Source organism: Cryptomeria japonica, chromosome 10, assembly GCF_030272615.1.
Source record: "Cryptomeria japonica chromosome 10, Sugi_1.0, whole genome shotgun sequence".
NCBI classification, from domain to species: domain Eukaryota; kingdom Viridiplantae; phylum Streptophyta; class Pinopsida; order Cupressales; family Cupressaceae; genus Cryptomeria; species Cryptomeria japonica.
Genome location: NC_081414.1, coordinates 287,968,839 through 287,981,749, shown reverse-complemented (window position 1 = coordinate 287,981,749; position 12,911 = coordinate 287,968,839). Strand labels below are relative to the sequence as shown.

Sequence of the window (12,911 nt, the reverse complement as noted above, 5' to 3'; positions counted from 1 at the left end):
CATGATCTTACTTGGTGAAGAAGTTTTTAGATAAGGAAATGAGGATTTCTAGTCAAAGTTGCAAAGATCGCTCCTGACCCTTGGAGAGGGTCCAGGGCGAAAAACACCAAAATCACACTTTTTCTCCTAAGTTGGATAGAGCTAAGTCTGGAATTCAGTGAGAAGACCTATTTGAGATGCCTTGAAGAGATTTTGAACTTTGAAAAATGTCAATTTTGAGCCAAATTATGAAAATCGCTCCTAACCCTTGGAGAGGGTCCAGGGCGAAATTCCTCTAAAAGCATTATTTCCTTCAAGATTTTTGCGGAAGAAACTCGGTGGTGCAAGGAAATGGATCTTGGAAATTGCGTTGAGAGTTCAACAATCAAGCTAAGGTGGATTATAACCTAAAATGAGAAAATCGCTCCTGACCCTTGGAGAGGGTCCAGGGCGAAATCCACATTTCCACCTAAATTCCTCATGCAGAATACCAAAATTTGAAATGCAAGACCTTAACTGGATATGAATTCACCCTCCAAGAGATTTTAGAGTCAAGGAATGAGGTATTCAAGGCCTAATTTGAAAAGTCGCTCCTGACCCTTGCTAAGGGTCCAGGGCGAAATTATTGATATTCTTCATTGATACCTTAGTCAAGCATTGATATTCCTCAAATCTCCCAAAATTGCTAAATTCGAGGCATTTGACAAAATCAAATCAAATTCGCATTAAATTAAAGGCATTTTAATTTAATAAATTAATTTTTGACCTTGAAATAATTAAAACAAGCATCTTGGAGGCATCTAAATTTTTTTTTTAAAATTAAAATCTGTTAAAAGGCGCTCAAGGCATTATTTTGCCTTTATTTGGCAAGTCGGCCCACCTTTTTTAAAGGTTTTATTTATTTATTTTACCTCTTTATTGGCAAGTCGGCCTTGGGGAAACAAGAGGTGAGCGCTCTATATAATGGGGATGCTTTGTTCAAATTTTAATCATTCATTCATCCCTTCTTCAATGCGAAGTTGAAGTGTGAATTTGAGGAGCAAAATATAGCATGTCTGAGGTGAATTTCTTCTAAGTGTGGATACTAAGGAGGGTGGAATTTATTCTTTTGAAGCTAGAGGAGGCGCAATCCATCCAAAGGAGGACTATAATCTAGGCCTTGTCCATCAAAGTCTAGTTTTCTTTCATCATTGTCAAGTTTTTTTTGAGTACTCAAGAGGAGGTATGGCGAAATTATCTTAATATCCTTGGTCAAGACTTGATTTTTGGGCACTTTTTTTAGAAAAGTCTGTTGATTAATTAATTAGGAAATGATAACTCTAGATTTATCATGAATTTTCCTAATTAATATCTTAAATCTTCCTTTTGAGTCTTATTTTCTACCCTTTAATGCTCAAGGACTAATTTTGAAATGTTGTGTAGGTGTCAAGATGGCGACTCCTAAGGCTGGAGTATCTACTAGTCGCCCGGCTCTCATCAAAGAAGATCAGAAGAATGACGAATTGGAGACCAGGATCATGTCCAAATGGAGTAATATCGGAGACACCAACTTAGGAAACTTCAATGTGAAGAAGTTTCGAGAGGTTCCCTACATTGGCAAGCCATCACCTGTTGTGAAGAAGATAATTGAAAGTGGCATCATCAAGGCGGCAGGTTTCCTTCCAGCAGTCAAGTGTCATGAGCTGATGATCGAGTGTGCCCACCACTATGACTCACAATCAAGGACGATCGTATCCAAGGAAGGGAACACCTTAGCTTACCTTTCAGAGGAAGCTATAAGTGAAGCTCTTCATCTTCCAGAGCATAAAGATATGATTTACAAAAGCTTAGAAGGAGCCAGGTCAATCTATGAAGATGATCCCGATACTTGTCTGAATCTCATCAATAAGAATTGGTTGCTCAAAAGTCGGCCTTGCCTGAACAAAATTCCCAATACACCGCATAGGATCAATTTCCAGGAGGAATATAGAGATTTGATAACTTTGCTCAATCGAGTTACAGGGACTCCTCAAGCCTTCTACTTCGAAAAGTGGATGTTCTTCTTCATTCAAGTGATAGTCCAAGGAAAAGGAATGCTTCATTGGGCCAGAATTATTAGCAATAGTCTGGACGTGCTGTTGAAAAGGCTAAGACCTACCAAATCATTCCACATGAGCTCATATGTTATATATGCCTTAATCAGGAGTTTCGAGTATACAGGGCTACCTCACAGAGGAGTGATCGGAAGAGGACTCGGGGAAATGAGAGTTTGTGATTCCTATGTTCATCTGCATCATCCGCCTAGAAGTGACTACAAGTTAGTCAATGATACCTTCACGATGAACATTACTAGGATATTGCAAGGTGGGATTCATAATCGACTATCTCTGGATGCACAAGAGCTTGTGAAGTATGGTGCATGGTTCATCCAGTTTCAAAAGTTTACATACATCAGAGTTCATGGGTGTCCTTCACCTCCCTACATGTTGCCGAGGTATCCGACAGACAGGATAGTGCTACTTGAGGTAACTAGACAGTTGGCAGCTTATGCAAAGGTATCCAGACACAAGCATGGAAATGGAATTCCCGTGCCCATCATACTAGGGAATTCACTTGAAGTATGTCCTAACACTCAAGCCTCGGAAGATGCAGAGAAGGAATTATCTTTATATTCATTCACATCCTTTGCCTCGCGGGAGAATTTTGATCGTCACGGTTATATGGAGGAGACAATCGGTAAGAAGTACAAACATGAGTTTCAGGTGGAGGACTTTTGGATGAATCTCCCAAGTGATTTAGAGGTTAAAAGAAAGATGCATTCCAGGCTACCCTTAGATTTCATCAGGAAATGCAAAGTTTATAGAGTAGCTGATCAAGCCCAAGATAATGGCAGATACCTCCAGTCGTCCTATGACAAAGAAGATAAAGGAGTGAAGATAGATTAGAATGAGCCTGAGCTTTTAGAGTTGAGAGTTTTGATGTCTCATGTCTTATTGTGTACTCGCAGATGGGTGGATGTACAGCATCAGAAGTTGAGGGAGCAGAATGTATCAATGACTTTTACTTTGGAGGCAAGACCAGAAGAAAGAGAAGCAAGTGTGAGTGAGAACACTTCTCATCCCAGAGGTGCAAAGAGGAAAGAAAGGCCTGAGAAAAGGGAACCTTTCAAGAAGAAGCAAGGAGCCAATCTTAGTCACCCATCAAGAACATCTTCTCGACATGAAAAGAAGGCAAGCCAAGGAGAAGATCAGGAGAGGATGGTACATGAAATTGATGAATCTATGGAATCCATGGTACAAAATGACAAGCCAGAAAAGGGACAGACGCCTCAACATTCATCAAGTCAATCTCTCCAGGTTGATGCTAATGAGCTACATGAAGAGAAGAATGATGATCAAGTGACATCTCCTTTCCGAGAGGATGGACCACTGCTTAAAGAAATACAAGTCAGAGAAACAAGATCCGCCATCTCGGATTGGTTAAAAGAAAGACTGACAAGGGTGGTTGTGGTTGAAGAGGAAGAAGATGTATTTGATTTAGAAAGCCTTATTGGAAATTCTCAAGAGGTAATGGAAAAGAAGAAGGCCACAAAGATGTCCAAGGTAATAAGGGATGAGACAGGATCCAGGAAATTGCAAATAGCTACACCAGTAGTGGACAAGTATGAGGGTGAGATTCTTGCAGATGAGTATGACTTAGAAACATTTGAGCTTGGTCCACTTACTACCGAACAAGCAATGGAAGAGGCAACCAATTCATTTGAAGCACTTAAAGACAAACTTAAGGAAGAAATGGAAAGGAATAAGAGGCTTGAGAGAGAGGTCGGTGCTTGGAGAGACTATTTTAGTCATCTCAATCAGCCTTTGAGATGTCAGGTTCCAGCAGTATCTCCTTTACAAGCACTTCCTCTCGAATCAGTTGGCAAAGCAGAAAGGGTCAAGAGCTTGGTTCAGCTTATGAGCTCTTGGATTGATAAATCTCACACGGTAGCCGTTGAATTTGCAACAAGAATGATGAAGACAATTCATTGAGCTATCCAGGTCCTTGAAGTTATCCATAATCTAATGATAACCGTAGCCGCTTTCACTCACACTAGAGATGTTATCATTCCTGTCCTACAAGTAATAAGGCAAACACCAAGACGGATCCTGGCACAAGAAAAGATAATGGATGGAGGAACTCATAACCTCCTACAGTGGTCAGCTCTGCTCCAGATGAAAGAGGTTTTTGAAGATATCAACACCAAATGCAGTCAAGTTGAAGGTGTCATCCATCCAATTCAAGATAAGGTGTTTGAAGTATTGTGTACCATTCTTGGCAGGCGGATTGAGATTGAGACAGATGTGGACATCCAAGAGTTGGAGGAGAGAGTCAAGGTCATCTTTTGCAAAGAGGAGAACGTCATCACAGATGAGCAACGAGATCTGATGTTCACTACCATGTTCTTGATTGAGAAGATCAAAGAACTTGAACCTGGATGGGAGACAGCTCTTCTCACTGCTTTTGATCAAGTCCTTCACTTGGAAGAATGAATGAAGAATCTTCCTAAGATTCCCATTGCTGAGATTGAGGGAATTGTGTCCAGATTCGTTGGATATGCTAAAAAAGAGCATAGGAAAGGGAACAAAATTCTAGATGAAAAGTTGTTATAGGATGATGTGGCAGCTTAATTCCTATTGGTCTATGTTTCCTCGATATTTGTGCCAATTAAATATTTGGCTATGCATTTAATAATGTTCATTGAAATGGGGACTTTTTTTTGTAACAAACCCTAATTAGGGTTTAGGTGTCAAAATCTCAGCCATTGATCTTCTTTCAATATGGGCCATTCATTGTATTTGAGGATGCTATATATACCCTCACTCATTTTCATTTTGATAATAGTTAGAAGTTAGAGAAGAGAGAGAGCTTAGAGAGAAGAAAGTTATCGTGTAGCAAGATTGAGTAGTGAAGAAAGGATTTTGAACAATTGTTGTCTATTTGGCTTTGAGATCAATAAAATATTGAAGTTATGGTGTTTTATTGCAATACTTGTGGCTATCTTCATGATTGTTTATCTTCTTGAATCATTCTCAGTCGAAGTAGTATTTAAGTTTAAGTTTGAAGGACTAAGTGTTGTGCTTGATCTTTGGTGAGATTCATGTTCCAAACCACTAGGTTCTTACTGATTGTAAGGATGCCTTGTGTGGTCATCTAGAGATATTGAGATTGCTTGAAAATTCAATCATTGTTGAAATATTGATATGTATCTCTATGATAGTATCTATATCCGTGATGATTTGAAAATTACTGAATCACCTTAGAAGATCGCATCAATTCTAGTAGAGTTGTAATTCCTTGGCGATACTGAAATTGGTAGAATCTTACCAAGTCTAGCCTACATTGAGTCATTCTTAGGATTAGATTAGCATTCATCTCTTGAAACCCTTATCTTTTGCTATTTTTTTGAGAATCTGTTAGTATTAGGAAAATCCTGTTCCTGCAATCAAAAGAGAGTAACACAGACAAGCTTTCTTAGAAAGTACGTAAGACCCCTTGAAGAAACAGCATATACAACGACCACTGGTGCTTATCCACATGTAGAGATCCTACAACGAAGAACCTTGAAGCCATCCTGATTGATCCTTTTCCACGATATCTTCAGCATTCAGAGGCTTTATTCAAGAGAGGATAAGGTACCATTTGGGTATTTTATTCTATGTTTGGCTGTGTACAAAATACACATCAACACATCCCTCGCAAAACCACCTTCTTTCCTTCAGACATGAATTTTAACTCCATGGTTTGCAAGTTAAGAGTGATCTCACCAAGAGATCGTAGCCACTGAATGCCAAGGACCACATCATTAGTCCCTCCAATATTGACAAAATAGAAGTCATCCTTGACTTCATAGTTACCAAGCGTCATTGACATGTTTGACACCATCCGTTTACAACCAATGGTTGATCCATCAACCACCATGACCTTGAAGTCTTCTACATCATTAGTGATAAGGCCCCTCTTGGCGACAATCTTAGCATCAATGAAGTTGTGAGTTGCTCTGGTATCAATTAGAGCAACAAGTCGATGCTCTCCCAATGCTCCTCGAACTCTGAATGATTCATTTTTGTGGAAGCTAGAGAGTTAGGCAACTATGCCCCTATCTTCTTGATCACTTTCAGGCCCTTCAGGAGCCTCTTCATACTCACTTCCCTCCGAATCAAGCTGTTGTTTTGAATTTTCAGAATCTGATCCATCAGCTGAATATGCTTCCATTTGCTGAGCATTACTCTTCCCATGGCATCTATGACCTGGAACCCAAGGTTCTTTGCATGAATAACACAAATTCTTCCTCCGAAGCTCTTGACGGAGCTCATCATCCATCAGGGAAGGGAACTTCTTGGGCTGAGTAGAGAATTTCTTCTTGCCTTTACGGAATGAGAAAGGCTTTGACTGAAATATGGACTTAGGGGCAGCCAACTCTATGCTTCTAGCCTTCTTGATTGCATCAGCCAAGGTGGGTGGGTCAAAGGCTTTTACCCAACCTTTCAATAGTTCTTCAAGTCCCTCAGTAAATAGGACCACCAACCTCTTCTCCGAGATACTACTAACCATAACTGAAAGACTTTGAAACTCAGTTATGAAAGTGTCCAAAGAACCCTGTTGTTTGAGTTGTGCAAGCTCTCTAAACTTCACCTCCAGATCTTTGGTATCAAATCTTTCTATCAATTTGTTGGTGAATTCAACATAGGTATGGATCAAGTTATGACCAAGGGTGACCAACCCATGGTACCACCATTCATGAGCAGCTCCATCTTAGTGCAAGGTAGTGAACTTGATGGCCTCTTCTTCAGGCATAGGTCTCAAGGACAAGTAATTGTCCAACTTCTGCACCCAGGCTCTAGCTGTGCTCTTATTGCTTCCATCGAAGTGTGCTAGAATAACCTTCCCAAGAGCTTGATGATAGTCTCTTGGATTGGAATATCGATTGTCATTCCTTCTTCCTCGCTTCATTTTCTGATTCATGTACTGATCCAAGGTGAGAATATCTCGGATCTCTGCAGGGAGAGAAGCATACTCCATATAGCTGCTCCTTATCTCATCAACTGTAGGTATCTCAACTTCATTTTGTGGTGCTTCTCTAGATAGAAAGACGAGTTGTAGAGGTCTTGGAGCTGAACCTCCATTGTTGCTCCCATTGTTACTCTCGACTCCATTTCCTCCAAGAGTATTAGAAGTACTAGCTTCCGGGCCATTGTTGGGTTGATTAGGGGTCCCAACAACATTCTGGTTAAGTTTGGCCAGCAACTGAGACATCATATCCATCATGGCATTGAACTGCCTCTTATGCCTCATTCTGTTCTGCAGCCTTCTCTGCCATTGAATCTATTGAATTTGTAGAATCCACTTCCTTCCCTCTATTCCTCAATACCTTTGAAAAGGTATCTTCTTCGGGCACTAAAGGAACCTAAAACTGTTGTCTCCTTTGTTCTTTGTTGTAGTAACAGACGTCTCTGTCGCTCATGAAGAACTTTGATCACTCTGAATTTCACAGGCTGGTAGGAAAACCAACTCTAATACCACTGTAATATTCCCCTTAATTTTTTTTTGTTTTTAGCAATTAGAATCACAAAGAAAACACACCCATTAAGGTTAGAGAAATTATCCAAACAACTGAAGGGAACCCTTCCACTTTTTGTTCACTGAGAGCCCAATCTGGGAGGGTGAGAGCATGTGGTGTTCCGAGGATCGTTAGCACCATAAACCAAACTGAAATTACAATGCACGGCTGGCAAGCCAACCCCTTCTGCTTATCCAGCATGATAGGAACTAAACTTCTTGGCGGTAATGTAATATTCCCCTTAATTTTATTTTATTTTTAGCAATAAGAGTTACAAGCAAACACCATAACCTGTTAAGGTTAGAGAAATAATCCAAACTGCTGAAAGGGAACCCTTCCAGCTTTTGTTCACCGAGAGCCCAATGTGGGAGGGTGAGAGCATACGGTGTTCTGGGGATCGTTAGCACCATAAATCAAACTGAAATTACAATGCACGGGCGGCAAGCCAGCCCCTTCTGCTTATCCAGCGGGATAGAAACTGAACTCTTGGCGGTAAACCAACCAAGGGAAACAACAAGAAACTGAAACTCAATCACTCTATCACATTACATTAAGCTATCACTCTACCGCATATTTCAGCAAGAGGACAATTGAATAAAACTTATCACTCGACCACTTATTCAATGGGAGGATTGAGTACATAAACTGAATTACAAAGCAAGAAGGCGGCTAAGTCAGCCTCTTCCACTTATGCAGTGGGAATTACAAATAAGAACAAGAAGAATGATTGATCAGTACTACTGAAACAATCTTACAAAAAGAGATATGAGATAAGATAAGAAGCTTAATACTGATCTCAAACAATCCACTATCAAAATCACACCACACTTGAACACTACTGCTGTTATAATTCTGCAAGCTAGAAAACACACTATCCAACCACTACTGGAAACACCAACACACTCATAACTTTCTCAAAACTAACTGGAATCACACCAAATAAAATGCAAATGACTGATATAACATATGCAACCAATCCAATACCTCAAACTCACAACTTGGAAGCCCCAAATGTGTTGCATGCATCCCAAGGTAAGTCTGAAAATGGTGATACAACAGAAAACTTCGATTTGCAACCAAAATTTGTGATGACCACCAAAAGCCACGCCAAGATAGGAGAATGATTGTCTTCCCAATACGCTTCCAAAGAGCCGATACCCAGAACGATGCAATCACTTGGTCAAGAGGTATGAGCAAAATATGATTTCAACAACTCCACGACCAGCAACAAGGAAACACTCCACACAAAACTCTCCACAATTTGCAGAACACTCACGGACAGCATTGGAATTACAAGAACACAGCTAGGTACTATCTTCCAAGTATGAAACTAAGACTTAGCTAGGAAGCCACACTTCGAAGCTCAGATTTTCAATCGCCAAATCGGCAGCATAACAATGCAATTTCATAAGATGTCAAAATGAGAGCCCAAGGCTCTTATTTATAACTTCTTGCTCCACCAAATTCAAATGCAAATGCACACAAATACGCTCAAATTACATGTCCTCCAAGGCACCCAACACATTTGAATTTAATTAAACATGTCTCCTCAAAATGGCGTCCACCTATTCCCATCTCCCTAGGCAAGTTCAAACTTTTGCTAGGTGAACAACTTGCAACATTAAAACAATATAAACATTACATGCTTAAACACTCTCAACGCCACTTGACTAAGGGAAATAATAATATTAGTAGCATATATTTATCATTTTCCCTTAGTCACCCAAAACACAATTAATTAGTAATAAAATAATTAAATATTAAACCTTAGGATAAGGAAATAATATTTAATTTAATAGCTTATTACTCTGGTACTGATTAACATCAAAATCAAGGATGAAGTTGTGCGACGAAGACCACAGAACTGCGCTGAATCAGGGTCCTGTCCAAGACTGCTAAAAATAGAAACGCTCAATACTGCCACTTACTAAAAATAGTAAGTCATGAAATACTTCTCCGAAAATCATGATCTTCGCACCCAAAGGAAGAGCTTGGAAAGCTCAGTAAGACAGCATCATCCAAACAGCCAAAACATTAAAAGAATATAAACATGACATGCTTAATCACTCTCAACACCACTTGACTAAGGGAAATAATAATATTAGTAGCATATATTTATCCTTTTCCCTAAGTCACCCAAAACACAATTAATTAGTAATAAAATAATTAAATATTAAACCTTAGGATAAGGAAATAATATTTAATTCAATAGCTTATTACTCCAGTACTAATTAACATCAAAATCAAGGATGAAGTTGTGCGACGAAGATCACAGATCTGCACTGAATCGGGATCCTGTCTGAGACTGCTAAAAATAGAAATGCTCAATACTACCACTTACTAAAAATAGTAAGTCATGAAATACTTCTCCGAAAATCATGATCTTCGCACCCAGAGGAAGAGCTTGGAAAGCTCAATAAGACATCATCCAAACAGCCAAACCCTAACTTACTAAAAATAGACCTAGAAGGAAACGATAGACAAAATTGAAGAAACCCCTCCTGATAACCCTAAAAAGCTCGAGCAGAACTCCACAAAAGTTGGAAACCCTAATTCTCCTTTCCAAATAGCTACGGGTCTCCGGAATAGGCCAATGAACCACTGAACTAATCACTGCAGAGAAGGGGACATTACAAGTAAACCAGCTAAGGGAAACAACAAGAAACTAAAACTCAATCACTCTACCGCATATTTCAGCAGGAGGACATTACATAAAGCTATCACTCCACCGCATATTTCAGCGGAGGACAATAGATGAAACTTATTACTCGGCCACTTATTCAGTGGGAGGACTGAGTTACAAATACCAAAAAATAGGCGGCAAGCCTGCCTCTTCCACTTGTTCAGCAGGATGCTTACAGTTCAAAATTGGTTGATAGTACTACTATTCAACCTTACAAAATATAGGAAAGATAGAATAGAAGAGAATGCTGATCACAGAAGATATTATCACCAAACCAGCTCAACGCCAATTTCTTAAAATCTGATGTAAATAATAGCAGGCTGGAAATGCGTAACGAGCAGCACTAAATCACACTAAAATGCTCATATCTCACTCAAAACTCACTCACTTCACCCCAAATCACACCCAAACCAACATTATGCATTAGGCGATTAGGCGACCAAGTACAAACAAAGAGATAACATCAACATGAGCTCCAACTAAAATCACGCATCCCAATACACACCCTAGAAAGTACGCCCAGGTAGAAAGGTGCGGTTTGCAATTAAAAAATTGAATACTCAAAACCAAGGGCTAAAAACTTACAAATCTCTTCGTAAACAACATAGGAAAGTAAAGAGCTGATACCCAGAATGATAGGTCGTACAGGCAGGGAGGTAGGATCGAAACTTCACTTCAGCCACACAGAAACTAGCAACACTGAAAATTACAGCAATTACAGCAACAACCCAACTTTCTCAAATCTTCACATGCAATCCACAAGAACACCACGAAATCCACACAATAGAGCCTCAGCTAGGAGTGATGTCTCACACTCGAAACTACAATTGAAAAGTCTTGGAGGCTTTCACCCTTGAAGAAGTCTAGAATCAATCCGACAACATAACATTATATTTTCTCTGGATAACCAAATGAGGAGCCAAACACCTGTATATATAGATTCTCAAGTTAGAAATAACCCACCAAATTCACCTCTCCAATTTGCATTTCATTTCCAATGGTGGACCCAAGTATGGCGTCCCTCCCTAAGTCAAACCCACGCCTAGCAAAGGAGACCACGATTGTTGGCATAAAATATACTTTGACAGATAAAATAAAGTCTCCTTGTTCATTTTGGCGTCTCTCTTCATGGCACAAATAATTCGCCTAGCAAACTCAGGATAACTCATATAATGCACAATTCCCAATATTATTAATTGGTAATAAAATAATTAATTATTAAACCTTAGGAAGGAAATAATATTTAATTGAATAATTTATAACTCCCATACTGATTATCAACAAAATCCAGGATGAAGTTGAGCAATGAAGACCACAGAACTGTGTTGGATCAGGACCATATCCAAGGCTGCCAAAAATAGAAATGCCCAAACTGCCACTTACTAAAAATAGTAAGTCATGAAATACTGCTCCGAAAATCATGATCTTTGCACCCAGAGAAAGAGATTGGAAAGCTTAGTAAAATTGCACCATCCAGACTGCCAAACCCTAACTTACTAAAAATAGTAAGTTCGCATTTCACCCAAAAGTCAACTGCATGTTATGCCATATTGGAGCTCATGGAAAACCTAGGAGGAAACCACAAGCAGGATTGAAGAATTCCCTCTTGACTAACCCTAACAAGTTGGAGCAGAGCTCTATAGAAGATGGAAACCCTAATTCTCCTTTCCACATAGCTTACGAGTCTCCGAAATAGGCCAATGGACCACTGAATGCATCATCACTAAGAAGGGGACATTACATTATTCCCTTACTGCACCCCAATTAGTCTGTGTAAATTAAAATAGGCTATGGGTCTCCACCATTGATCAAGCCTACAAAAGGGACATTATAGTCCTTCCCTTCGAAATTGCTTGCCTTTGAGCAATTGTAGATTTGGATGTTGAAATATTTAATTTCTTTGACAAGTAGCATCTTTCAGAGGCAAATCCTTCAATCATACAAAATAGTCTTGGTTGCTTTTACCTTTCAATCTTCTCTCATGCATATAGAATAGCCTCGAGCATAAAAATCAATTTATCTTCCTCATTCAATGGCAGTAACTCAAGAGAAGATGAAATATCTTCTTTAGTGCCTTTTTGAGGCATGAAATATGAAATACATTATGGATCTTGTTTTGCTTTGGTAGCTTGTAATGTCCCCTTTCTAGCGCATGTTGTATGATGTTGTCATTAGCCTATTTTCCATGGTCATGTAGCCTAACTTGGACATTTAAAGGATCTTGAGGATATTTGTCTAGATATTTTCAGTTGCAGGCGATTCTGAGGTGTTTTGATGTGTTTTTTGGGATACTATTTATGGTAAGTCAGTTGGGCCAGGTCTAGATCATCAGTGAATTCATGAATAATATCTTGTCGATGGTAATTGTTGATATCGACTACAGATTTTAATGATCGTTTGCGATCATTAATTTATTTATCAATAAAGTTAGTTAAAAAATAAAAATAAAAATATTTAACTTTATTGATATGGGGACTTAAGTTAAAGGGAAAGGTATTTAAAATTAAAAGTTCCCCTTCATTAATGGTACTTGGAGACTTAAATATTAAAAGGGAAGTATTTCATTTATCCCACATTGGTTGGAGATGTGTGTGGGCTCTCTTGGGAAAGTTATAAAAGACTCTTAAGAGTTCTTTTTCAGTATGTTGGATTGAATAAGAAATTTGTGAA

At 39.1% G+C, this 12,911-nt stretch overlaps 1 protein-coding gene across 2 annotated transcripts in view; it reads left to right on the top strand.

The window, feature by feature from the left end:
* The window catches only part of LOC131034293 (uncharacterized protein At5g50100, chloroplastic), a 300,132-nt gene that overhangs the window by 193,158 nt on the left and 94,063 nt on the right, over positions 1-12,911 (top strand). The window lies entirely within an intron of this gene.